Genomic DNA, 25068 nt, shown 5'->3' on the forward strand with positions numbered 1-25068 from the left:
CTTGCTCTGCTCTCAAAAATCAGTCTGAGGATACCAAATGAATTATTAGCCTCCAATTTTGTATTGCTGCACATTTACAGAACATTTTAGAATTTTCAGTGGTACATTTTGCGTTTATATTGATATATACTTTATTATTCGGTCAACATTATGTTTTAAAAGCAGCCGTGGACCCCTGTGTAAGTGTCGCACACCGCTAGGGGTTCCTGGAACACAGGTTAAGATCACTGACTTAGGTGATTTCAAATCGAAAGCAGTATACCAATTAACCCTGGGCGGAGTGGGCGGAGTGGGGCTTCCCGGAGCTACGCGAAGTGGGCGAGAAACTACGCCCACCTCCGCACTCCGCGTAGCCCCACTCCGCAAACACCACTGGCCGCCAGCCCCGCCACCCGCCTCCCTCCCGCCCTCCCTAAATACTTTCAATTAAAGGAGGCAAATAATTAAAATGCACTTACCTTGCCCGCCGCGTCCCCAGGGCTCGCTATCTTCCGTCTTCTTTACTAATGCGAATGCGCGGGCGGCCACGCATGCGCATTTTAAATGCTGAGTAGGCGGCACTACGCACACTCCGTGCACGGAGCGTAGCTGGCCGCCCACCCCTAATACCAATACACATGTATATAAAGAACTTTGTATCATGCTTTGTGGCAATCTATTTTGAGTTGATTTGGCATTTCACTAACAAATGATGTATTTTCCACCTGAATGTAAAAGCAGGCACATTTATATCATTGATATTCTGATAGCTGTGATGTTGTTATCTACTACTACCAGATGAACTGGTTCCCTGATGTCATAGGATTCCCACTTAGATGAAACCATGAGTGCCAGGTTAATAGACAAGTTTGCATGTTTACAATGAATGCATCTAGTGACCCCGCCATAGGCAAATAGTCCAGGTTCTCTTTCACATTTTATTACACTTTGATCTCTCCTCTGCATACAAGTGAGATTTGAGCTCTAAACAAGGACACTGCTTTGTTCTAAAAATATTTTTGTTTTAGGCTACTACATCAGAGCCTAAAATATGAGTGCTCTGAGTTAACGCTGTATATTCATTCTCTGTAACGGGTATGAAGAACCAATGCTGTAAATTTCGATTTTTAAATATCATTTTCTATTTCTATTAAATGAGCACATCATACTCTAGCAAAATTCTGCCTCAACACTATCAGGAGGCAAATGATTTTCCATTAACACAGGTATCACTTGTATCATGTTTGCTGAATCTAGGATTTGTGTTTCTATGCCTACAGTACCATGCACGTGTTGTGAAAAGTTGACCTGATATATGATGCTCACTAGTTCTAGTGATCACCTTGTATCAGTCCAAACAACCCTTTTGGTGATTGGTTGTATGTCAACCTTATAGACCAGCTATCCTAATGGCAGCATGGACGAAGCAGTCGTAGGCTAAACTCTTTTGGCATGTGAAGCCAGCTGTTTTACCACATATAACCCCTTGAATACCAAATGAAAGGACACCACACAGGTTGTTATGAAAATAAACAAGATATTTATTAACTAACAAACACCTCTGAACTCTTTACAAGATCAGAGGGCTAAGCACATGACAAGACTCTTAAGAAAAATACATTTAAGTTACACAAGTACAATGTTGCCCTAGGGGCACAACAAACCATATACTAAGTAAGTGGAATGTGAAAGTCGATAGAAGAAATGGAGCTGTTCAGAGGCTGTACGATCGCTGGGACCACACTACCCTAACCCTAGGTAAGTATTAGGAGGACCACGGAACGTGTGTGCAGAGTGTGAACTCACACGCGAGATGCGTAAGAACGTCTATGGACAGTACAGTTCAAGTAAAAGGTGAATACGGACAATCCTGACTATGTAGGACTAAAACGACTGTGGAACTGGACACTAGGAGAGTCAATATACCCTTGAGCACCAAAATGCTCTTGTTACCTCACCCACAGGCTGCGGGTGCATAGGTGCGAAGTCGTGTCGGGTTCCGGCGTTGAAGTCTATGGAGTCTGGAAGAAAAGATGCCTTAGGCGATCAGGAGGAAGATGTCCGGTGTGATCCAAGGGTGGATCAGTGAAGAGGAGAACCTGAAAGCAGATGGCACAATGTTCAAAGTCACTAGCCAGTGACTGGAGTGGAACCAGGAGTGGAACCAGATGTCGTTGTCGCGATCAGGTGAAGAGTGGCCGCTTGTCTCTGCAGCCACGTGGACCAGGTGGTGTCTTCGACGACCAGGATGGAGGCACGAGCTGTCCCACGCAGGCTCTCGCTGTCGGCGGTGTCGGATCCGGATTTGGAGTCAACAGGCCTTGGCAAAGGCAACCCACGCGGTGAGTGGAAACGGCGTCTGGAGTGGACCAGGAGGGTCCGGGGTGCTCCTCTTTTGGAAGGGAGCAAGGGTCAGTCTGGAGCAACCAGACCAGCAGTGAAGATTTCAAGATTCGTCGTCTAGGAGGTCACTAGCCAGCCGGCAAGTGACCAGACAACGCGTCGAGCAGCAAACAGGCAGAAGGGCCCCACGCAGATCTCGTGGATGCTGGAGGGCTGGTCTTCGGTGCAGGAGCTGCTCGGGATCGGGGCTTCTCAGTCCCCAAAGCACTTGGACGAGGTTACCTCAGAAGTCGTGCTGGAGCGAAGTGCTGCTTCTTTCAAGATGGCCGGTCCCACGTGTCTCGTCGCAACCACGGATCTCAGCTGTGCTGCAGATGTAGGTAGAGGTCGGAGAGATCTGGGAGTCCGGGTCTCGTCGCGCTCTGAAGTCTGGATCCTCGAGGGAAGACGATAAAGGGAAGCCGCTGGACGCTGATGGTGCCTGCAGTTGCAGGGTGGACACTCCTTGCCCACAAGGGAGATTATTCAGTCTTCTGTGGTGCAGAACGTCGAAGTCCAGAGTTTCTTCTTGTAAAGTTGTTCAGGATAATCTAATTTGGAATGGGACCAGCTACTACCTTTATCCTGCTAAAGGGGGCTGTACTACGACTAGGTCCCTCCTATGAGTGGGACCAAGAAGGGGGGTGGTTACACCCCCTATCCTTTGTCCGGTCTTGCGCCAGAGCTGGGGCTGGAGAGTCCCAGGAACTGGTTTAGACCGGTGTATGCACAGGGACACCTTGTGTGCCCCAGGCATGTCTCATTCCTTTCAGCCCTGTCCTACCCAATACACAAAATCCTGTCTGGGGTGGTGCTAGCACCTCCCAAGGCAGGATCCCCTTTGTCCAAGCCTCCCTAGCTGGAAGGACTCCCAGCAGCAGGAGGGCAGACTTGTGTCTGTGGTGGCAGCATCCATTTTGTGATGCTGAGGCTCGGGTTAACTTTAACCGGGGTTCACAGTTACATACATGTCGTGTCCCTCTAGAAGGGTGGAAAACTACCCCCGTCGCCAGAATTGGCGCGGGGGTAGTATTCCAATTCGTATGACACCTTACTCGATATGTTTTGATAATGCTATACCAAAGTTAGCAATAACCGCTAGGATTATAATGCACTTAAGAGTATATGGTATAGCGTTATCATGGAAACAGCTAAAGGACTTGGTTCCGAAAGCTGTAGACAGGCTCAGCTCATGCCAGAGCACTATCTCAACAATTCCAAGCACTCTGCCTCCAGGATTGTTAAGGCCTGCCATATGAGTGACTTATAGGAGTATATGTGTCCATTTTAGGTTTAGATATAGGTATACTATATCTAAAGCAAAGGATGATTACACCACCTTGCCCCAGCTGATTGATCAGCCAGTTGTGTCAGATTTGGATGGCCAGCCACGGGTGGCATAATACATGCTGCAGCCCCTGGTAGGCCTTGGGTTCACTTATGCCCTGGGTACCTATGGTACACTGTACAAGGACTTACAATAGTGACCCAATACCAATTGGTAAATGCACCTAAGGTACATGGATGTCAATTTAGAGAGAGAACAGCTAGGCTGTGGGGCTGATTAGCAGGCCCACAGCCAGGGAAAGTCGTAAACCAGTGAAGCAAAAAGCAAAAATCTGGGGTGACCATAGGATTGCAGACCCTACTCTCCTACATAACCCCCCCCCCCCAAACTTAGGGAGATTAAACTAACCTTGACCAGGTGAGTCTTCCTGTTCTAAGTGGAAATACCTGGAGAGACCATCAGCATTGCCATGGTCAGTCCCTGGTCTGTGCTCCACTGTAAAGTCCATCCCCTGTAGGGAAATGGACCACCTAAGAAGTTTGGGGTTTTCACCCTTCATCTGATTTAGCCACAAGAGGGGCTTATGGTCGGTCTGAATCTTGAAGTGAGTACCAAACAAGTATGGCCTCAACTTCTTCAGGGCCCAAACCACAGCAAAGGCCTCCCTCTCAATAGCTGACCAACGTTCCTCTCTAGGGGTCAGCCTTCTACTTATAAAAGCAATGGGCTGGTCATGACCATCAATATTCAGTTGAGATAGAACAGCTCCCACACCCAACTCAGAAGCATCTGTTTGGACAATGAAAGGTTTGGAGTAGTCTGGACTCTTGAGAATAGGTGCAGTGCACATGGCCTGCTTTAGGTCATCAAATGCCTTTTGACAGCTAACTGTCCACTGAACTTTCTTTGGCATTTTCTTACTTGTCAGGTCATTAAGAGGGGTCACAATTGTCCCATCATTTCTGACAAATTTCCTGTAGTAACCAGACAGGCCCAAGAAAGCTCTGACCTGTGTCTGGGTGGTTGGAGGAGCCCAGTCCTTTATGGCCTGTATCTTGCTCTCCAAAGGTTTAACCTGGCCTCCACCTACAAGGTGGCCCAGGTATACAACTTGACGCTGCCCTATCTGGCACTTAGTAGCTTTGATAGTGAGGCCAGCCTTTTGCAGGGCCTCCAAAACTTTCCTCAGGTGGATCAGGTGATCCTCCCAGGTGGAACTAAAGACAGCAATATCATCTAGTTATGCTGCACAGAAGTCATCCAGCCCAGTGAGAACTTGGTTCACCAACCTTTGAAAAGTGGCAGGTGCATTTTTCAAACCAAAGGGCATCACCACAAACTGGTAATGACCTCCTGGGGTAGAAAATGCTGTTTTGGCCTTGGCATGCTCAGCGAACCTGATTTGCCAATAGCCAGCTGTCAGGTCAAATGTACTCAAGAATTTGGCAGAAGCCAATTTATCTATGAGTTCATCTGCTCTTGGTATTGGATGGGCATCTGTCTTAGTGACAGCATTGAGACCCCTGTAGTCTACACAAAACCTCATCTCTCGCTTACCATCCTGGGTGTGAGGTTTAGGCACTAGAACTACAGGACTAGCCCAAGGGCTCTCTGAGGGTTCAATGACTCCCAATTCCAACATCTTTTGTACTTCTTGTTTTATGCAGTCCCTGACGTGGTCAGGTTGCCTGTAGATTTTACTCTTTATAGGCAGACTGTCACCAGTGTCTACCTCATGGGTGCACCAGTTTGTCAGACTGGGTGTCAGAGAGAACATTTGTCTAAAGGACTGAAGAACTTGTTTGCAATCCTTTTGTTGATGTTCAGAGAGGCTGTCAGAAAAGACTACACCATCTACTGACCCATCATCAGGGTTCTGAGTGAGCAGGTCTGGGAGAGGGTCACTCTATTCCTCTTGTCCCTCATCTGTAGCCATGAGCAAGCCGATGTCTTTCCTGTTGACAAATGCCTGGAGCCTGTTCACATGAAGTACTCTGTGAGGGCTCCTGGGAGTTCCAAATTCTACCAGATAGGTGACCTCTCCCTTTTGTTCAATGATAGTATGGGGTCCAGACCATTTGTCTTGGAGAGCTGCTGGGGCCACTGGCTCCAACACCCACACCTTCTGTCCAGGCTGGTAAACAGTAAGGACAGCCTTTTGGTCATGCCAAGTTTTTTGCAGTTATTGGCTGGCCTCAAGGTTTTTAGATGCCTTCTCCATGTACTCTGCCATCCTGGAGCGGAGACCAAGTACATAGTCCACTATGGCTTCCTTAGGCTTTTTGAGAGGTAACTCCCATCCTTCCTTTACAAGACACAGGGGTCATCTTACAGGATGCCCAAATAGAAGCTCAAAAGGGCTGTAGCCAACCCCCTTCAGTGGGACCTCTCTGTAAGCAAACAGAAGGCAGGTTAAAAGGATATCCCATCTTCGCCTAAGCTTTTCTGGTAACCCTTTTATCATCCCTTTTAGGGTCTTGTTGAATCTCTCCACAAGCCCATTGCACTGTGGGTGATAGGGGGTGGTGAATTTGTAATTGACACCACACTCCTTCCACATTGCAGTCAAGTATCCTGACATAAAGTTTGCACCTATGTCAGAGACAACCTAATTAGGAAACCCCACTCTGGAGAAAACTCCAAGTAGGGCCCTGGCCACAACAGGAGCTGTAGTGGTCCTAAGGGGAATAGCTTCTGGGTACCTGGTGGCATGATCCATTACCACTTGTATAAATCTGTGCCCAGATGCTGTTGGGGGGTCCATTGGTCCAACAATGTCAATCCCCACTCTTTCAAACGGTACCCCCACCACAGGTAGTGGTATAAGGGGGGCCTTTGTTGTGCCACCTGATTTGCCACTGGCTTGACAGGTGACACATGAGCGACAAAACTCTTTTGTGTCTTCAAACATATGAGGCCAGTGAAAGTGAGGGACAAGCCTGTTCCAAGTCTTGTTCTGGCCTAAGTGACCTGCAAGGGCAATCTCATGGGCTAAGGTAATAAGGAAACCTCTCAAAGACAAGGGGATAACCAGCCTCCTGGTAGCACCAGGCTTGGGGGTCTTTTGCCTCAGAGTATAGGAGTCCATCATCCCAGTACACCTTGTGGGTACCTGTAGCATTCCCTGCAGCCTCAGCAGCAGCCTGCTGTCTGAGGGGTTCAAGAGAGGAACAGTCTAACTGTGCCTGCCTCAAGTCTGCCCTGGAAGGTCCCCCTCTCCCAAGAAACTCAACCTGTTCAGGCTCAAGCTCTTCTAGGACAGTTCCTTCTGGGGTCTTTGGATCAGCCTCCTGAGAGGGGTTATCCTCACCATGAGGCAGGGGGGAAGGCACTGCCTTAACCCTACTATTCTTTCTCTTGGGAAGTGTCTGGTCCATTGGTACAGGATCCAGCACTTGTTCAGCTGGGCATTTTTTAGCCTGTGACCTAGTCACAGCAAGGACATGTGCTGACAAACCTAATATTTCCACATGAGTCCTATACTCCACATCTGACCATAAGGAGGATTCCAAATCATTGCCCAACAGACAGTCCACTGGGAGGTCTGAACTAACTACAACCCTTTTGAGGCCAGTTACTCCTCCCCAGGAGAAATTAACAAGTGCCATACTATGGTTGGCAGTGACATTGCTAGCATTGGTCACTAGGTAGTCTGAACCTAGTATTACCTGTTCAGGGTTCACAAATGCTGGTGTCACCATAGTGACACTGGCACAGGTGTCCCTGTAGGCCTGAGCCATCTTTTCATTAATTAAAGGCGTTTGCCTGTACTTGCCCAAGTACTGGGACTTATTGTAGGGGTTATATCCATGTCCCCAGTACAAACAAGAACAGCCTGAGTAGGTATTCTAACTAAGTCAGAACCCACTTCAGTACCCAGGGTTAACCCAACTATATCCTTGGGGGGTGCACTACCACTACTAACTGTACTAGGGGGTGCAGGTGCCTTAGGGGAAGTAGTGGTAGGAGCTGTGCCTTTCTTGGTGCACTCACTAAACCAGTGAGTCTTACTTTTACAGTATTGGCACCATGGTTTTCATTGACCTTCATTCTTCTTCTTTTGAGTATTAGTGGTCCCACCCTCCTTAGATTGTTGGGGCCCTGTTGAAGACTTCTTGTCATTTTGCTTATTCTCTTGATTACCCTTCTGGTCTGCTTTCTTCTGGCCACCACCCTGGTTCTGGTTCTGTTGCTTGACCCTTGTCCTGACCCATCTGTCTGCCTTCTTTCCCAATTCTTGGGGAGAGGTCAGATCTGAGTCAATTAAGTGCTGATGCAACAACTGGTTCTGACAATTATTTAAGATTTGCTCTCTCATAATTAGATTATACAATCCTGTGTACTCAGTAACTATACTTCCCAGTCACCAGCCTTCCAAAGCCTTAGTGGCACAATCAACAAAGTCAGTCCAATCCTGAGCCTGAGTTTTCTGGGTGTCTCTGAACATTAACCTGTACTGTTCAGTTGTTAGGCCAACCCCATCAATCAAGGCACTTTTCAGGACTTGGTAATCATTAGCATCCTCATCTCTAACAGTGAGGAGCTTGTCTCTTCCTTTACCTTCAAAGTAGAGCCACAATATAGCTGCCCACTGACTCTGGGGTACCTGCTGTACTTTGCAGGCTCTGTCCAAAGCAGTCATCCATTTGTGGATGTCATCCCCTACCTTAAAGGGGGCACTATTTTACTCAGGTTTCTGTTATCAAAACTCCTGTCTTTATCTCTAGGGATAATGTTGCTGCCACCAGTGGAATCTAATCCACTCAATTTCTGCTCTCTGGCAAAGGCAAGTTTCTCTTTGGCAAGGGCAAGTTCTTCCCTTTCAATCCTCAGATTCACTTCCCTCATCTTAGCTTCAGGCTCTCTTCTTTGAGGGGATGTCATCCCTCTCTGAGAAGATGCCTGAGAGACATGGGTGTGAATTGATCTGTTAGAGCCTCTGGAGTGAGACCTAACTCGTCTATTCCCAAGGTTAAGCCTGCCTGAGGATGGGTGTGGGGCTTCCCCAGTTCCATTCTCATGCATGCTTAAGTTGGCCCTGGTAAGTCTGCTGACTCCTCCCTGACCACTGTCTACCTCTCCCTCAGATGAGTCTCCATCTTCCTCTACTTCTTCAGTCTCAGGTAGATTAGAGTCCTCCTCTAGTGGGGGTATGCTTCCCTCTGTAGGGTCACGCCTGGATTAGAAGCCCTTCTGGCATCAAATGTCTCTAAGAGACCTATCAGGAAAGGAAGGGTAGGGTTTGAACCCTGTTTTAGTTTCCTGGAGGTACACAATTGTCTCATCTCCTGGAAGCTAAGGGCTGCATATCTTGACATGACCTGTGGAGGGTCAATATCACCAAGGGGAGCCACTGTGTTCCCTCCTGTGATAGACATGCTTTCTAGTGAGGTGTAAGTGGTGCACTTACCTACACTATGGGTTTTCCTACTGATCCCTTGCTAAGAGTAGTAGTCAGGGTGTGCTACTCCCTTTCTACTACAACAGCTGGTTCAGTAGAACTCAGAGTATTTCTAAGCTTGTTATATGTACCCATGGTACCTTATGTGATCTTTCAAATGATATCTCAAGATTATATTTGGTAAAAACAACAGCAAGCTCAAATCCCAACCGCTGCACACCAATGTGAGAAGTTGGCCTGATATATGATGTTCACTAGTTCTAGTGATCACCTTGTATCAGTCCAAACAACCCTTATGGTGATTGGTTGTAAGTCAACGTAATAGACCAGCTATCCTAATGGTAGCATGGACGAAGCAGTCTTAGGCTAAACTCTTTTGGCATGTGAAGCCAGCGGTTCTACCACATATAACCCCTTGAATACCAAATGAAAGGACACCACACAGGTTGTTATGAAAATAAACAAGATATTTATTAACTAACAAACACCTCTGAACTCTTTATGAGATCAGAGGGCTAAGCACATGACAAGACTCTTAAGAAAAATATGTTTAAGTTGCAAAATTAAAATGTTGCCCTAGGGGCACAACAAACCATATACTAAGTAAGTGGAATGTGAAAGTCAATAGAAGGAATGGAGCTGTCCAGAGGCTGTACGATCGCTGGGACCACACTACCCTAACCCTAGGTAAGTAATAGGAGGCCCAGGGAACGCGTGTGCAGAGTGTGAACTCACACGCGAGATGCGTAAGAACATCTATGGACAGTACAGTTCAAGTAAAAGGTGAGTACGGACAATCCTGACTATGTAGGACTAAAACGACTGTGGAACTGGACACTAGGAGAGTAAATCTACCCTTGGGCACCAAAATGCTCTTGTTACCTCACCCACAGGCTGCGGGTGCATAGGTGCGAAGTTGTGTCGGGTTCCGGCGTTGAAGTCTATGGAGCCTGGAAGAAAAGATGCTGCAGGCGATCAGGAGGAAGATGTCCGGTGTGATCCGAGGGTGGATCAGTGGAGAGGAGAACCTGGAAGCAGAGGGGACAATGTTCAAAGTCACTAGCCAGTGACTGGAGTGGAACCAGGAGTGGAACCAGATGTTGTCGTCGCGATCAGGTGAAGAGTGGACGCTTGTCTCTGCAGCCACGTGGACCAGGTGGTGTCTTCGCCGACCAGGATGGAGGCACGAGCTGTCCCACGCAGGCTCTCGCTGTCGGCGGTGTCGGATCCGGATTTGGAGTCAACAGGCCTTGGCAAAGGCAACCCACGCGGTGAGTGGAAACGGCGTCTGGAGTGGACCAGGAGGGTCCGGGGTGCTCCTCTTTTGGAAGGGAGCAAGGGCCAGTCTGGAGCAACCAGACCAGCAGTGAAGATTTCAAGGTTCGTCGTCTAGGAGGTCACTAGCCAGCCGGCAAGTGACCAGACAACGCGTCGAGCAGCAAACAGGCAGAAGGGCCCCACGCAGATCTCGTGGATGCTGGAGGGCTGGTCTTCGGTGCAGGAGCTGTTCGGGGTCGGGGCTTCTCAGTCCCCAAAGCACTTGGACGAGGTTACCTCAGAAGTCGTGCTGGAGCGAAGTGCTGCTTCTTTCAAGATGGCCGGTCCCATGTGTCTCGTCGCACCCACGGATCTCAGCTGTGCTGCAGATTTAGGTAGAGGTCGGAGAGGTCTGGGAGTCCGGGTCTCGTCGGGCTCTGAAGTCTGGATCCTCGAGGGAAGACGACAAAGGGAAGCCGCTGGACGCTGATGGCGCCTGCAGTTGCAGGGTGGACACTCCTTGCCCACAAGGGAGATTCTTCAGTCTTCTGTGGAGCAGAACATCGAAGTCCAGAGTTTCTTCTTGTAAAGTTGTTCAGGATAATCTAATTTGGAATGGGACCAGCTACTACCTTTATCCTGCTAAAGGGGGCTGTACTACGACTAGGTCCCTCCTATGGGTGGGACCAGGAAGGGGGGTGGTTACACCCCCTATCCTTTGTCCGGTCTTGCGCCAGAGCTGGGGCTGGAGAGCTCCAGGAACTGGTTTAGACCGGTGTATGCACAGGGACACCTTGTGTGCCCCAGGCATGTCTCATTCCTTTCAGCCCTGTCCTACCCAATACACAAAATCCTGTCTGGGGTGGTGCTAGCACCTCTCAAGGCAGGAAACCCTTTGTCCAAGCCTCCCTCGCTGGAAGGACTCCCAGCAGCAGGAGGGCAGACTTGTGTCTGTGGTGGCAGCATCCATTTTGTGATGCTGAGGCTCGGGTTAACTTTAACCGGGGTTCACAGTTACATACATGTCGTGTCCCTCTAGAAGGGTGGAATGCTACCCCTGTCGCCAGAATTGGCGAGGGGGTAGTATTCCAATTTGTAGGACACCTTACTCGACATGTTTTGATAATGCTATACCAAAGTTAGTAATAACCGCGAGGATTATAATGCACTTAAGAGTATATGGTATAGCGTTATCATGGAAACAGCTAAAGGACTTGGTTCCAAAAGCTGTAGACAGGCTCAGCTCATGCCAGAGCACTATCTCACATAATTCCAAGCACTCTGCCTCCAGGATTGTTAAGGCCTGCCATAGGAGTGACTTGTATATGTGTCCATTTTAGGTTTAGATATAGGTATACTATATCTAAAGCAAAGGGTGATTACACCACCTTGCCCCAGCTGATTTATCAGCCAGTTGTGTCAGATTTGGATGGCCAGCCACAGGTGGCATAATACATGCTGCAGCCCCTGGTAGGCCTTGAGTTCACTTATGCCCTGGGTACCTATGGTACACTGTACAAGGACTTACAATAGTGACCCAATACTAATTGGTAAATGCACCTAAGGTACATGGATGTCAATTTAGAGAGAGAACAGCTAGGCTGTGGGGCTGATTAGCAGGCCCACAGCCAGGGAAAGTCGTAAACCAGTGAAGCAAAAAGCAAAAATCTGGGGTGACCATAGGATTGCTGACCCTACTCTCCTACACGTGTTGTAAAAGGAACCCATACAGATCTTCAAAAACAAAACAATTAGCAGTAAACAGATGTCTTCCTGCTCTTACACTGTTTAGTAAATGGAACAATTGATGTACATTCATTGTCAAAGATCGTTTTTCATATAAATCATTAAACAATTGCACAAACAAAAGTAAACACTGTTCTGCTATATTTAAATCTTCCTGGGTAATGTTGTCATTTAATAGCTTCTAAATTGCTTTTACAAGTACACAAAAGTGCAAATAGCGTGATCTGTCAAAAACATGTTTTAACACAGGCATTCCATAAAATAAAATAAAGTTTTGAAACTCAGCAGCCTTCCAGTATGGTAGTTTAGCAACAGACCTTGGAACTTGGCTAACACCAGTGTGGGTTTTATCTGTTTCAAACAGATGTTAACTACGTTGACTTTTTCATAGAAAGCGTATGAATGATGCTTATATTTTTTAGTGAACCAGATGGTCAGCAACAATTTCATAATGCCACTACAGACATCATGAATGTACTCAATCAAAAACCCTTTTGTCACACAAAAATGTTTTTAAAACATGAACCACTTGGGACATTTGATCCCTCTTACACTGAAATCAGAAAGTCCACTCTCGAAATTAGCTATTGCACTGTTTACATCCGATTTTATAGTACTGGGTGTCCTTGGTGGACCTTTTGGGTTTTCAGCATATAAGGAAATACTCTACAATGCTCTTTTCCTGAAACAGTGACTTCATCCTCCTGTGGACAATGCCAGCACCCAAACTTGCCACTAAACTGATTAAAGTTTGAAACAAGGCAACAAGCTGGTAAATCATCTATGATTGTAAGAAGTGTAGTGTGGCAAGTAAAACTACAATTGTTGTGATCTTTAAATAATAATACACTTTCCAGCTGTAAATATAATGGTTTTAAGAAAGACCACATTATTGTGTTTTTGTGGAAATCCAACTAATTATATAACTTTATTTGGCTTACTAAGCCATAAATTGCATCAGCATCACATCTCATACATAATTAAGATCAACCTTTTAACAATTAAACAACTGCATGATGCATTTTACAAAATCATATCCCAAGCATGCACAAATGCAATATTGATACATTATGAGTGTAACTATATTTTTATTTATTTATAAATTTTATATAGCGCAAACAAGATCTCAAAGGATATCAGAGCGCTTTACAAAAAGGATGGAAGGAGGGTAACACTTACGATATCGACATTAAGTAGGAATAAAAGCAAGAATAATCACATAGTTACAAGAGACATGGGTCCAAGGAGAGAAATACAATAAGCAAATACATAGCGGACTAAACGGGGGGCACACTATGAGGTAAAGAAGAGCAGCATCCAATGATGGTCCAGAGGTTGTAGTGTCAATGTTCTTGAGCAGGTGAACTTAGCCAAATTAAGGTAGGAGCTTGTTCATTAAGAATCTTTTGGCTTCCAGTTTGAAACCAGTCGTTGAGGAGATTCTGTGCATTTCCGGGGGAAGAGAGTTCCATATCTTTGGGGCGGCGCTAGAGAAGGCTCTTTGGCAAGTTCTCTTTTTCCTAAATATTTTTGGTTTCAAGAGGAAAGTGTTAGCGCTTCTTAAAGCTCTATCCCCGGAGGATAGTTCAAGTTTTTGCGCTAGGTACCAGGGAGTTTTCAAGTGGAGGGCTTTCTGCGCCAGATCGGCAATCTTTAACTGGATTCAAGCTTCATAGGGCAACCATTTAAGAGATTTTAGTACTATGGATATGTGCACATTTTGTTTGGCACCTATAACCAGTCTGACCGCAGCATTCAGAGATGCCCTTAGTGGAGCCAGGGCGTATTTGGGAAGGCCACAGAGCGTGGTGCTGCCATAGTCTAATCACGGTAAGATGAGTGCTTGAACTCAGTTTGTTGAAGGAATGGTTTGATATTTCTAAGTGTTCTCATCAAGTGATTTGTTGCTCTACACACGTTGCTGATATGATTATTCAGGTTCAGGTGCCTGTCCAGGGTGATTCCGAGAGATTTGGCTGAGTCTATAATGAGGGGGGTGCAGTTGAAAGCCCTGAGGTGATTCAGCTATATTGTGTAATTAGGTTAAAATGGCAATAAATACATGAGATTATATCGTCAAGTCAGTTTTGCAAACAGTGGAGGAAATCATCTCAACACAGCTGGTTTGTATAAAGTTTGCCAGATTTTAACTTAGGTGAAGCACAGACCAAAATTAACTGAATATTGTACGACAAATTAGGGAAGTAGATGATAGTTGCGGAAACTAGTGAGCGAAATTACATTTTTGAACTTTAAATTATGTAACTAGATGTAAAAAGGAATAAAAAATGTTTTATTTATAAGACCTATACATTTCTTTTTGTGAAAAAGAACTAATGCATCCCAGCCTAAATCCAACTAGCAGTACTTAGTAATGTGCCAATGTCAGAATATATTATTCGTGGCCTGTGATAATAAAGTGTTACCCTGTATTCAATTTTTGTATCATACAAACAGGACACATAACAAGGCTGTAATGAGATGGGCTGTAAGGGGTTTTTGACTATGATAGATTTAAATGTATTCTTGTATGAGAGCCGAGGAATCACAGCACACATAGTTTGAATTAATAAAATATCAATGTAGTCTTGTATGAGAGCTGAGACATTGCAGCATAGGTAGAAATGTAAACTTCTATTTTGCTCATAATCAAAAATAGACCTATTTAAAGTTTGATGTGAGATATGCGAAAATATTGAATGCGTTAGGCTTCTTAATTGTTCTAAACACTTTTTACTAATCTTTTACTAATCCTAGATGTTGCCATAAGCTCTAAAGTGCAGTGTGTATTTTTTATTTCCTCTTAAATTCTGACTTGTCAAGCTGGATTACTTATCAAATTAATAGTTTAAACTCAACTAGAAGACAGAGGCATCTGGGTTAGAATGTTCATAATTGAAAAAACAAAACACTGTAATCTTAAAATCCGTCCATTACATTCCCATGTCTCATTAAAAAGTAGCTTATGGAGGTTTCCTCAATTTTTCCTGCTCCTGTGCAGTGAGGGTCAAGAAAATCACAGTCTTCTAATTGCTTAATTACAGCCGGTCGATATGATCTTATTTGTACCAGTCTTAAAGATGGATGTAGGAGCTAATAAGGCCAGAGAGATGCACAACAAATTAAATAATACGTTTACGAGTGGGCGTGCACCAGGCAAAAGAAGTCCAAGCAATCTCGTAGTAGGTAAAGTCTTTATTTTGAAATAATATTCTCAGACAATAATGACAACTTCAGCTCAACCAACGCGTTTCCTTCTCCTCAGAGAACTTCATCAGGGCTTATGATATGACTTGGCGAAACCTAGATGATAGCAAGTCAATAGGTTTCTGAAGTAAGTTCTCCATTGTGTTTGCCCAAGTCAAAGATCTTGGGTAGAGCAGAGCGAGTCCTCAACAGAACACGTCTTGTTAGGTCCAGAGTAATCGCTCCAGTGTATTGCGCCGGAGACAAGAGGGAATTGCCAGGGCCAGGTAATGCCCAAAAAGTTGAGATCCATATCCTCAGTCCAGATGGGACAGACTTGTAGTGAGTCCCTCAAACCTTGCTGGTCCTACCTCTGCACCTTTTTCGCTTGCCACGTTGTTTGCAGTTGCCCAGGCTTGTTCGTGCTCCTGGCAGACACCGACCCCTCACCTCTCAACATCTGACGTGGAACAGTTCGTGAACGGCTCCTGGTCTTCCACAGCGCTTCCTGGTTCACACAGCTGCAGCTTCAAGGTCATCGTCAACTCTCCTCCATGTCCCGGTATCGGTGGGCATTCGTCTACCGTGCCTCCTGGTCAATCCTGAGTGACATAAACTCTGTCCCCTCTGCTTTTAGGTACATCTCAACTTGAAACCACCTTTGGGTTCCACCAGACTCTTTCACCTTTTCCAACAGCTGCATCATCCTGAAGTCCTCCATTCAGTTCGACAGCGGTTTCCGACGCCACTGCATAACTCGGCACCCAGCTTCCTTGGTGTAGATATCCTGGTTCCTAGGGTATCCACAGGTGGGGTGGCCCTTCAACCTTCTATCTTCCACCGGATATCTTCAGTGTCCATGGTAAGGGTCCGTCTTCTTCAAAATTGCAACATCAACTTACCCATTGACTTGAATTGAGCACACAGTCGTTTTCCCACTCTGCACACTGCCTCCGTGGGACTCCTGGTTATTTACCTCAGGTGGTTACTTGGGTCCTGAGCACTTCTACGTCTTCTGGGTACAGTCTTGATTCAGGTAAAGATTTGCATCCCACTATGTTAGAATATGGTTTGGTCTCCCCTGGCAACCACTGTGTATTTGTGCTACCTACCTGTTTTTTATTGGGTGCATTGTGTCATATCTCTGTGTAGGAGATACTGTTGTGTGTTAGTGAGAGTCTTATAATACATACCTATTTTTCTAAACACACAGTGTGGTTCTTTCTCACTTAACCTATACCAATATGATTAGTACTGGTGAAACAAGTGGCTTTACACTCCTTCTGGACAAAGCCTGAAGGTTACTCTCCACAGCTACCACTTACAGAGCCTTCTAAGGGTGTCTAAGACTACTAAAATCACCATAAGGGTTGGCTGGATTAGTGCACAGTGCTACACTTACATTAGTGAACACCATATACTAAGCCAGCCTCCTACACTTGTGAATAGCAATGTGGTCCAAATGTCCTTACTATGCTTGGTTTTGCCACCCTGATTGCTTTTTTAAGCATGTTTCATTCTAGCTATATAGTAATATATTTTCAAGAAGCTGTCTTTGGGATACAGGTAGCTCGTTTACTATTCAGTACACTGGCCACATTGATATTTTCAAACTTTTAAATATCACCTGTGTTTACTGCAAATAAAATGCTGTTGGGGGTTTTCAGCAATCCACTCTTGAATAAATCAAAATACATTTTCCCATCACATACATCTTTCATTGTTTGTTTCTCATTTTCCATATAGTGATCAAATCGATGTTTTGTCACCTTTTCTTTAAAATGTTTTTGCCTAAACATAGTCTGTAACTGTGCAATTAGGCTATTCTGAATAAAAAAAAAGACACTGAGTCACTTTGAGTCAACTCTTTCACACAATGTTGGTTAGGTCAGGTAGGAGTGTTTTTATCAAAATGTGTATAGGAAATTGCACAATAGATAGTAATATTAGGGGCGTAACACTTTTTAAAATATACTTCGGAAGGTGATACATAGTTCTGAGCAAATAGATGAGATTCAGCTTATAGCCAGCCGCTTCATCGCTCAAATCAAGCATTTGTTGGAGTCTTCAAAAATAGGTGATAATTCACCTGTGGTATTAGTCTAATCAAAACAAATTTCAATTTCTTTGGATTCATTTGGAATTGTATATTCAACATGATCCATATGTTGTTAAAAACCAGAATCCCATTAATTAACTAAATCATCTTTGAGCTGAGCATACATTTCACCTTTTAAGCTAGTATAAAGTGTATCCCACATAATGTCAATTGGATCTTCATCTGTGGTGTCTTCTGGTGGGGTATAATCTGGTAATGCTGTACTGTTGTCTGAATGTAATGTGAACTGCCCTGCAGAAGGTGATGTATGAATTACTATAACAATATGAAGATAGTTGTTGTACATTTAGTAAGTAAAATACATTTAATTAAATTGTAAATATATTATGTGTCAGTAACCAATTACATTTTTGGTGACAGAAACTGCATGTGGGTTAATGAGGACCTTCATTTATACAAGGGACACACTTTCAAACCATATACTTTCATGCATCAAATTGGTAATGCAAGCAGTATAAAAATTAGTTTATATTTTATACTGTACCTTTAGGGATAAAGTAATCTGCTCTGCTTAAAGTCAGCAAGGATCTTTCTTTTACTTCGGGCTGTATACTGTATAATGTTGTCACCTTCTTCTTCACTTAAGTGTTCTGTCTGCAATTATGCAGATATGTGACCAATTCATACAATTCTGCACTTGGTAAAGTGTAACACAGGACTTTGTGTGACTTCTAAAAGGCCCATTTGTAAAAGAATTATTTAACCATAGTGTGAATTATTTGTGTCTTGTGTGCTTTCACCACAAATGCAGGGCATTTAGGATGGGGCATGAGAATTAACAAATAGTGTCTTGGTACAATAAACTCTATATAGTTTAGTGTGGTGGTATTGATTTGGCTTCCTGCAAATCAGAGAACCTGGTCTGGTGGCTTAATAGGTTTATGTATTCTCAAAACTGGACAATTTAACCTTGTAATTACGTTAACATTACTGCACCATTTCATTCCTTTAGGTTGATAAAATTGGCACCTGTAAGTTTGGTGAGACAATGTTCATCAGTAGACTGCCTCATTTTCAACGTACTGTCTCCTCCATACCATGCACACCACTAGTATCACACGATGGGCTTTCCCGCCCATTCTGTGGGCCAAAGATGATCTCTTATATGAAAAGCAGCGAGTGTGGTTTGTGTAGTGTCTCTCTTTCTAGAACACAATGCTTTGTCTCCGCAGAACATGAATTTGAAGAAGATTTCCATAATATATTAAGTACTTTGCTAACAATAGTTTAATGACTTACTGACATGCTCCTTCTATTAGGGGGCTGCATAAATAAATGATCACTGAAAACATAAAGAAAACATCAAGATAAAACACCCCAGATGCAGAGCAGATCAGACTCTTTTCAAGGCAGCCTGTTTCACACTGCTGCCTCACAAAGAAAGAAGAGTCATCCAAAGTAATTTTGACTGCATCTTACAATATCTCTGTAACTTGGAAAATTTCTATCATGCTAATTGCATAACACAAAAACTCTAGCAAACCCAAGGCAAATGTTCAGCTGAAAGTGACTAGAGTAGAAAGTGGATTTCACTGTAAAATTGTCATTATAATAGAGAGTGTCTTGTGTGGAAAGCAAACTTCAGTGTAAAATAGTCATTGTAGCGAAGAGTGTCTTCTGAGGTTACTGGCCTTTGTCAGTAGATCAGTTTTGTATATTGAAGTGTCTTCTGAACAGAGTTTGTGTAATGTCTCATAATGAGTCCTTACCTCTGAAAACCATTTTTTATATGGCTTCAGTTTCTTTCCTCTTCCAAGTTGTCCTCCTTTATCCACTGGCATCATTTTGGCTGCTTCTAATGGTCTTGAAAAATGATTATCATATTCAACATATGTACATAATTTGAAGCACAGATTCAAATACACTTTAAATTCAGAAGATGAGTTGTGGGCCTTTCTGGCACGGACAATACTTTGACTTCCTCGCTTGGTATTATTTTTAAGTCTGAGCGGTGAATTCCACTCTGCTTGTGGAGTTTGCAGAGTTTTCCGCACTCCGTGAGTTGGCGCACTCCAGTGGCAAAAATCCACTTCCCAGCTCGATTTTTCCTCGTTCCCGATATTCAATGTCAGGTTTGCGAGCGCGAGCATTGAAAATCAACCTCACGGCGAGATTTCTTAGCACGGGCGGTCAGATTTCTCATTGCGAGTGGTCACGTATCATCGTAACCGTTCGTGTTGAGAAACCACCCATGTGCATTGAGAAAGCTGCTGCTTGCCTACAAAATCTACTCGAGCGGCAGAAAGAAAGCAACGTGCTCTGTGCATGGTGCCGTTTGCGATGATTACATAGTGTGGACAAACACCGGCACTGAAAATCATTGCGAACCCATTTATCTATCGCACTCCGTGGCTTGCGGAGCTCTGTGTAGCGCGCAGTTTTTTGTTGTTGCTTTTAACGGATTTCTGCGTAGCAGAACTCCGCAAACTCCTCCGAGTCTTAATTATTTTATGATGCTAAACATATAAGTTCAGTATCTTCCTCGTTAACCTGATAGCCTCTAAAAGGTATTTATTTAGTATTAAATCTGTTTATTAGCATTAGAAAAGGAATAGAACAAGAACCGCCTACAACCCATCGGGCCGGCTCAACAACGTACTTCCGTGCAGGCCATACCAAAGTACTGGAAGCATAGGAAATGTTAAACACAGCATGCCGCCTACAACCCCAGGGGGCCGGCCACGTGGCAACTAGGAAAGGGAGAAGGAGGGGAAGGGGGGGACAGCACATTCGATGCAATACTCCGGCAACATTCAAGTCAAAAGTAAGTGAATACACCTCAGCTGTAATCTCAGCCTTCGCATCCAACACTCTCCCCCCCACCCGACTGGAGGAAGCGGCATGGGGTAGAGCATGTATAATGCAAGTGTCCCGTTGTTCCAGAGTTGCTGTATGTGTGTCCCGTAGGCCCTGTCCTTGGCCAGGCCCACCCCGGGTATCACTAGCGTATCTAGCACGAAGCGAAGAACGTAGCCACCTGACCGGAGCGATGAAAGGCGGGCAAGAGGAAAAAGAAGGAAGAATAGAAAAGAAAGAAGAAGAGCCCCCCTCCCCTCCCCCCCCCAAACCTCGTCCCCAACTCGCCCCACTCCCTCTCCCGACTCTCCCTCCCCAGGTCCAGGTCCGAGTCCTACCACCGTTTCGGGAACTCCCCCCTCTCCAATTCAACAAGTGTCCATGTGTGACAGACGAAGTAAGCGTAAGTATCTAGGGCACGTGATTTCTCTGAGCTCCGTGGCCAGTATGGAGAGGAATGGTTGCCACAACTCCACGTATTCTGACCCCTTCCCTGCTTTGATCAGTGACAATTTCTCCATGCCCAACACTGCCCATAGACGTGAAAGCCACTCCTGGAATGAGGGAACATGTGTGGTGCGCCAGAGGGACAGGATATTCTGCACTGCGGAGCCGATGGCTATGGCAATCAGTCTGCCCCTCCACGATCTCAGAGGGTATGTGATGGGATTGGGAAGGCCCAGTAAGACATATGCAGGGAATCGTGGAATTTCAGTGTCAAAGTGCGTGTCAACCTCATCAAAGACTAACTTCCAGTATGTCTGAAGATGCACACAGTCCCATAGGAGATGTACTAAGGTCCCCGCCTCCCCGCAGCCCAGCCAGCAGGTCGCCTCTTCAGAGTGGTCCATGTTGTGTAGGCGCACCGGCGTGTAGTACCAACATGTAACTAGCTTGGTGAGTGTGTCTGTTAAGCCCATGTGATAGGCGGAGTGACGCGCGCGGTAGTATATATCCTCCCATTCCTTGGCGCTAAGCGTGCGTCCTAGCTCCCTTTCCCAGCGGGCTTTACCGGGATTATCGACAAAGGAGTAGCGATCTAGCAGCATGCGGTAAAGATCTGAGAAGATGCTTATCTGTTTTCCGTGTGAGCAGCCAGTATTCATAGGGTCGCAATTGCCTGTCCGCCGTCTCTCGAACTTGACCATTAAGCGCCCAGTGGCGCACCTGTAAGTAATGTAAGCGTTCCGTCTCTGGCAGGTCATAGCACTGTTTAAACTCTTCGAAAGGCATAACCCCCTCGGTGTCGTACATGTGGAACAAAACTCTGCAGCCCGCCGTGCGCCACCGCGCAAAAGCGACGATGTCCTGTCCGGGGGAGAAGTCCGGGTTCTCCATTATGGGTGTAAGTGGGGAGGGAAAAGTGACCAGCTCGTGTTTCACATTAGTGCTATCCCATACCTCTAAGGGCACTCTGGTAATGAAGGAGGCATAAAGATTAGAGGGCCGATGCTGCCTACGGAGAAAGGGAATCTCCTGGAGCGGGCGACCTGCTATGGCCTGATCCTGAATCAGCCAGTGTTTCTCTGATTCCCATCGGCTCCATTCGACCAGAGTTCTCAGTTGCGTCGCTTGATAATACAAGAGGAGGTCCGGCAGTCCCACTCCTCCTTTCTCCGGTGGCAGCATAGCTAATCGGAGTTTCAGTCTAGGTTTCCTGCCATACCAAACAAAAAGTGCTAGTTCGGATTGCGTCTGCCGGAGCCACCCCTCCGGAGGCCGAAGTGGAATGGCCCTAAATAGGTAAAGGATCTGGGCAGAACCGTCATCTTGACGGCCGCTACCTTGCCCAGCCATGACATCGGCAGGTGCTTCCAGCGGCGCAGCTCTGTGCGAATGAGAGTGCTCAATCGCGCGTAATTGATCCGGACGGTGTCTCGCAAGGTGGGGGCGAGTTGAATTCCCAGATATGGGACCGCCGAGTTTGACCACCTGAAAGGGAAGCTAGTCTGGAGGTAGGAGCGGGTGTGTGCGTCTAAGGAGAGATCTAAGGCTTCCGATTTGGCCATATTGACATTCAAGCCTGAAGCTCTAGCAAAGGCGTCAAGACACGCCCCGCACGCTGGTAAAGACGTTTTGGGAGAGGAAAGTGCCAAGAGAATGTCATTGGCATAAAGACTGATGGTATGAGTATAGGCACCGATCTTAATTCCCCGCACATTTGGGTCAAGCCGCAACTGCTGGGCAAGCGGCTCCATGTATAGGGCAAAGAGCAGGGGCGACAGTGGGCACCCCTGTCTTGTGCCTTGTTTGATTGGAAAACGGGGCGAGGAGCGGCCGTTGACTTTGACTGTCGCGGTGGGAAACGAATAGCAATTCAGAACCCACGTGCGGAATTTGATACCTAGCCCCGCTTTCACCAGCACTTGTTCCAGGTAGGACCAATGGACGTGATCAAAAGCCTTCTTGGCGTCTATCGGCAAAAGCATATATTCTCCCGTCGTCCTCGTGGCTTTCTCTATGAGGTGTAACGCCCTCTTCGTGTGGTCTACTGTTTGGCGGCCCGGTATGAAACCCGCCTGATTCGGGTCAACCAGGCAGGGCAGAAGCGGCGCCAACCGGGACGCTAGGATACCAGTGTAGAGTTTGATGTCAACGTTTAGCAAAGAAATAGGCCTCGCACCGCGTGCGATCCTTCCCTGGTTTGGGGATAACAGAAATTGTAGCGTCTAGCAGATCTCTCGGGATCGCCCCTGTCTCAGCAAACGAGTTGAAAAGAGTGGTCAGCAGCTGCGCGATCTGTGTGCAAAACGTTTTATAAAATATTGCGGAAAATCCGTCCGGGCCGGGTGCCTTTGCTAATTTGAGGCGTGAGATGGCCGCAATGACCTCTTCCGGTCATATCCGTCGATCTAGAGACTCTGCCTGCCCAGTAGTCAGTGATGGTAGGGGAGTGGCCTCCAGGAAGCTCGCACCCTCAGCCGGGTCCAAGGAAGATCCTGCATATAGAGAAGTGTAGAAAGCGCTAAAAGCCTCTGCAATGTCCGCGTCTTCGGTAACCACCCCCGGTCTGATGTAGAAATCTCTCTGAACCGCTTGGCGTTGCTGCACCTCCCTCAGAGCCCGCCCCAGCAGCCTCCCGCACCGGTCCCCACCTGTGTAGTATAGGTGTCTCACCCTAAACGCAGCATATTCTGCCCTGTCCTGATCTAACGCGGCCAGTTGCTGTCGCAACTGCTTTAACTGTCTCCACACCCTTGGGGCCTCGGTACGTTGGTGCATGTGTTCCAGCTCGCGCGTTTTCTGAGATAATTCCGTTCGCTTGCGTGCCCGCTCCGAGTTTTCAGCAGCCGAGATTGCAATCAGTTCCCCCCGAAGGACTGCCTTGAGCGCCGCCCAGCGTGTGGCCAATGAGGTGTCAGTGGAGTTATTATGTGTTAAAAAAATCGGTAATGGATCCCTTAAGCTTGTTCACCACCTCAGCGAGTGCAAAAGCGTGTCACGCAATTTCAAGGTGAGGGATATGCAAGATGCCGGGGGGAGGGCAAACACCGCCAATACAGGCGAGTGATCAGACAAGGACGCAGCTTCAATCTCAGCTCCTGTAACACGCGCGCGCAAAGGGGTGGAGACCAAAAGTTGGTCGAGGCGAGCATAGGTTTTGTGGGTATGTGAGTAATACGTGTATCCCCTCTCGCCTGGGTGAAGGTTACGCCATAAGTCCACAAGACCCATCTCTCCATGCCTGGCTATCCCCACCGCTGAGAGCGCCCCAGCTTGTGAATGCCTTTGCCCCGACCTGTCCTGTAAAGTGTCCATCACTAAGTTTAGGTCCCCTCCCACCAGATTATGTTGATCGGGTGTCGTGGCGATTTCTGTGAGGGCTATATTGAGGAACTTTGCCTGGCCGTCATTCGGGGCATAAATGGAGCACAACGTGAAGGTGAAGTCTCCCAAAGTGAATCTATATGCAAGTAGACGCCCTTTCATTTCCGCCCCCTTCTGCAGCACTTTGCCCTTGAACCTTTGAGCTACCAGAATCGCCACCCCTGCGGTCTTGGTAGAGGAGGAGGAGTAGAATTGGTGTGGGAAGCAACGGGACCGCATCCTAGAACAGTCTTTTGCCAACAGGTGGGTTTCCTGCAAGAGACATATGTCTGCTTTTGAGGCCTCCAGAAGGGAGAGTATCGCCTTCCGTTTCACTGGGTTATTAAGTCCCCACACATTTAGTGTGAGGATTCGTAACTCAGATGGGGTCATGAGACAATTCACTGGGCCGAGGCCCCTTCGCCCTGCCGGGGTAGGTGGGAGTCTCCCTGCTCACAAATATGCACATCACTAGACCAGGGACCCGTTCCCCCCTCGTACCCTCCCTCCCTCCCTTTGAAAGGAGACCCCAGAACAGAAAGAAGAAGAAGAAAAAGAGAAAGAACTAAGTAATTCCAACAGTTCAAAACATACTTATTGTCCATCATCCGAGGATGATTGGTAAATAGGGTAGGAGGACGCACAAAGGTGGAGCAAGCGATCATCCTCCTGTCTCTCTCGACGTCCGTCGGGATGGTGTCCTGGAACCACGGGTAGGTGGTCCCCTCCGGCACCAGCCAAGGCGCCCAAGGGTGTATATTCAAAACAGAAGGCTTAATCCTCCTTCGTTGCCTCCGTCACACGGGCCACTGAGGCAAGCGCCGCCCCTCGTTCGCGCTGAGTGAGCGTGGGGTCCGGTCTCGGCGAGGACTAAGGTTTGCCAACCCTCTGCCACTCCTGGGAGCGGCGACGGTGCTGGGAAGGGGGGGGCTGCATCCTCAGGAGACTCCCCAGGAGGTTCCAGACCCAGGAGCTCACAAGCCGCCTCCAGCAACCGAACCTGGACGAGTTTCAAGTTCCATTTAAAGTAAGTCTGAACGGGTGACCCCAGGAGTAGGCCACCCCTTGGTCCCGAAGGAAGGTAGTGACGGGTCAAAAGCTCCGTCG

The 25068-nt window shown here is 46.6% G+C and overlaps 1 protein-coding gene and 2 pseudogenes across 1 annotated transcript in view; all 3 read right to left on the reverse strand.

Annotated features, from left to right (window-relative positions):
* The window catches only part of SYCP2 (synaptonemal complex protein 2), a 3993018-nt gene that overhangs the window by 2366749 nt on the left and 1601201 nt on the right, over positions 1–25068 (reverse strand). The gene's annotated exons all lie outside the window — the stretch shown is intronic.
* LOC147706228 (uncharacterized) lies at positions 639–12943 on the reverse strand (annotated as a pseudogene).
* Positions 16759–19142, reverse strand: LOC147706229 (uncharacterized; annotated as a pseudogene).

This window comes from Lissotriton vulgaris, chromosome 7, assembly GCF_964263255.1.
Source record: "Lissotriton vulgaris chromosome 7, aLisVul1.2, whole genome shotgun sequence".
NCBI classification, from domain to species: Eukaryota; Metazoa; Chordata; class Amphibia; order Caudata; family Salamandridae; genus Lissotriton; species Lissotriton vulgaris.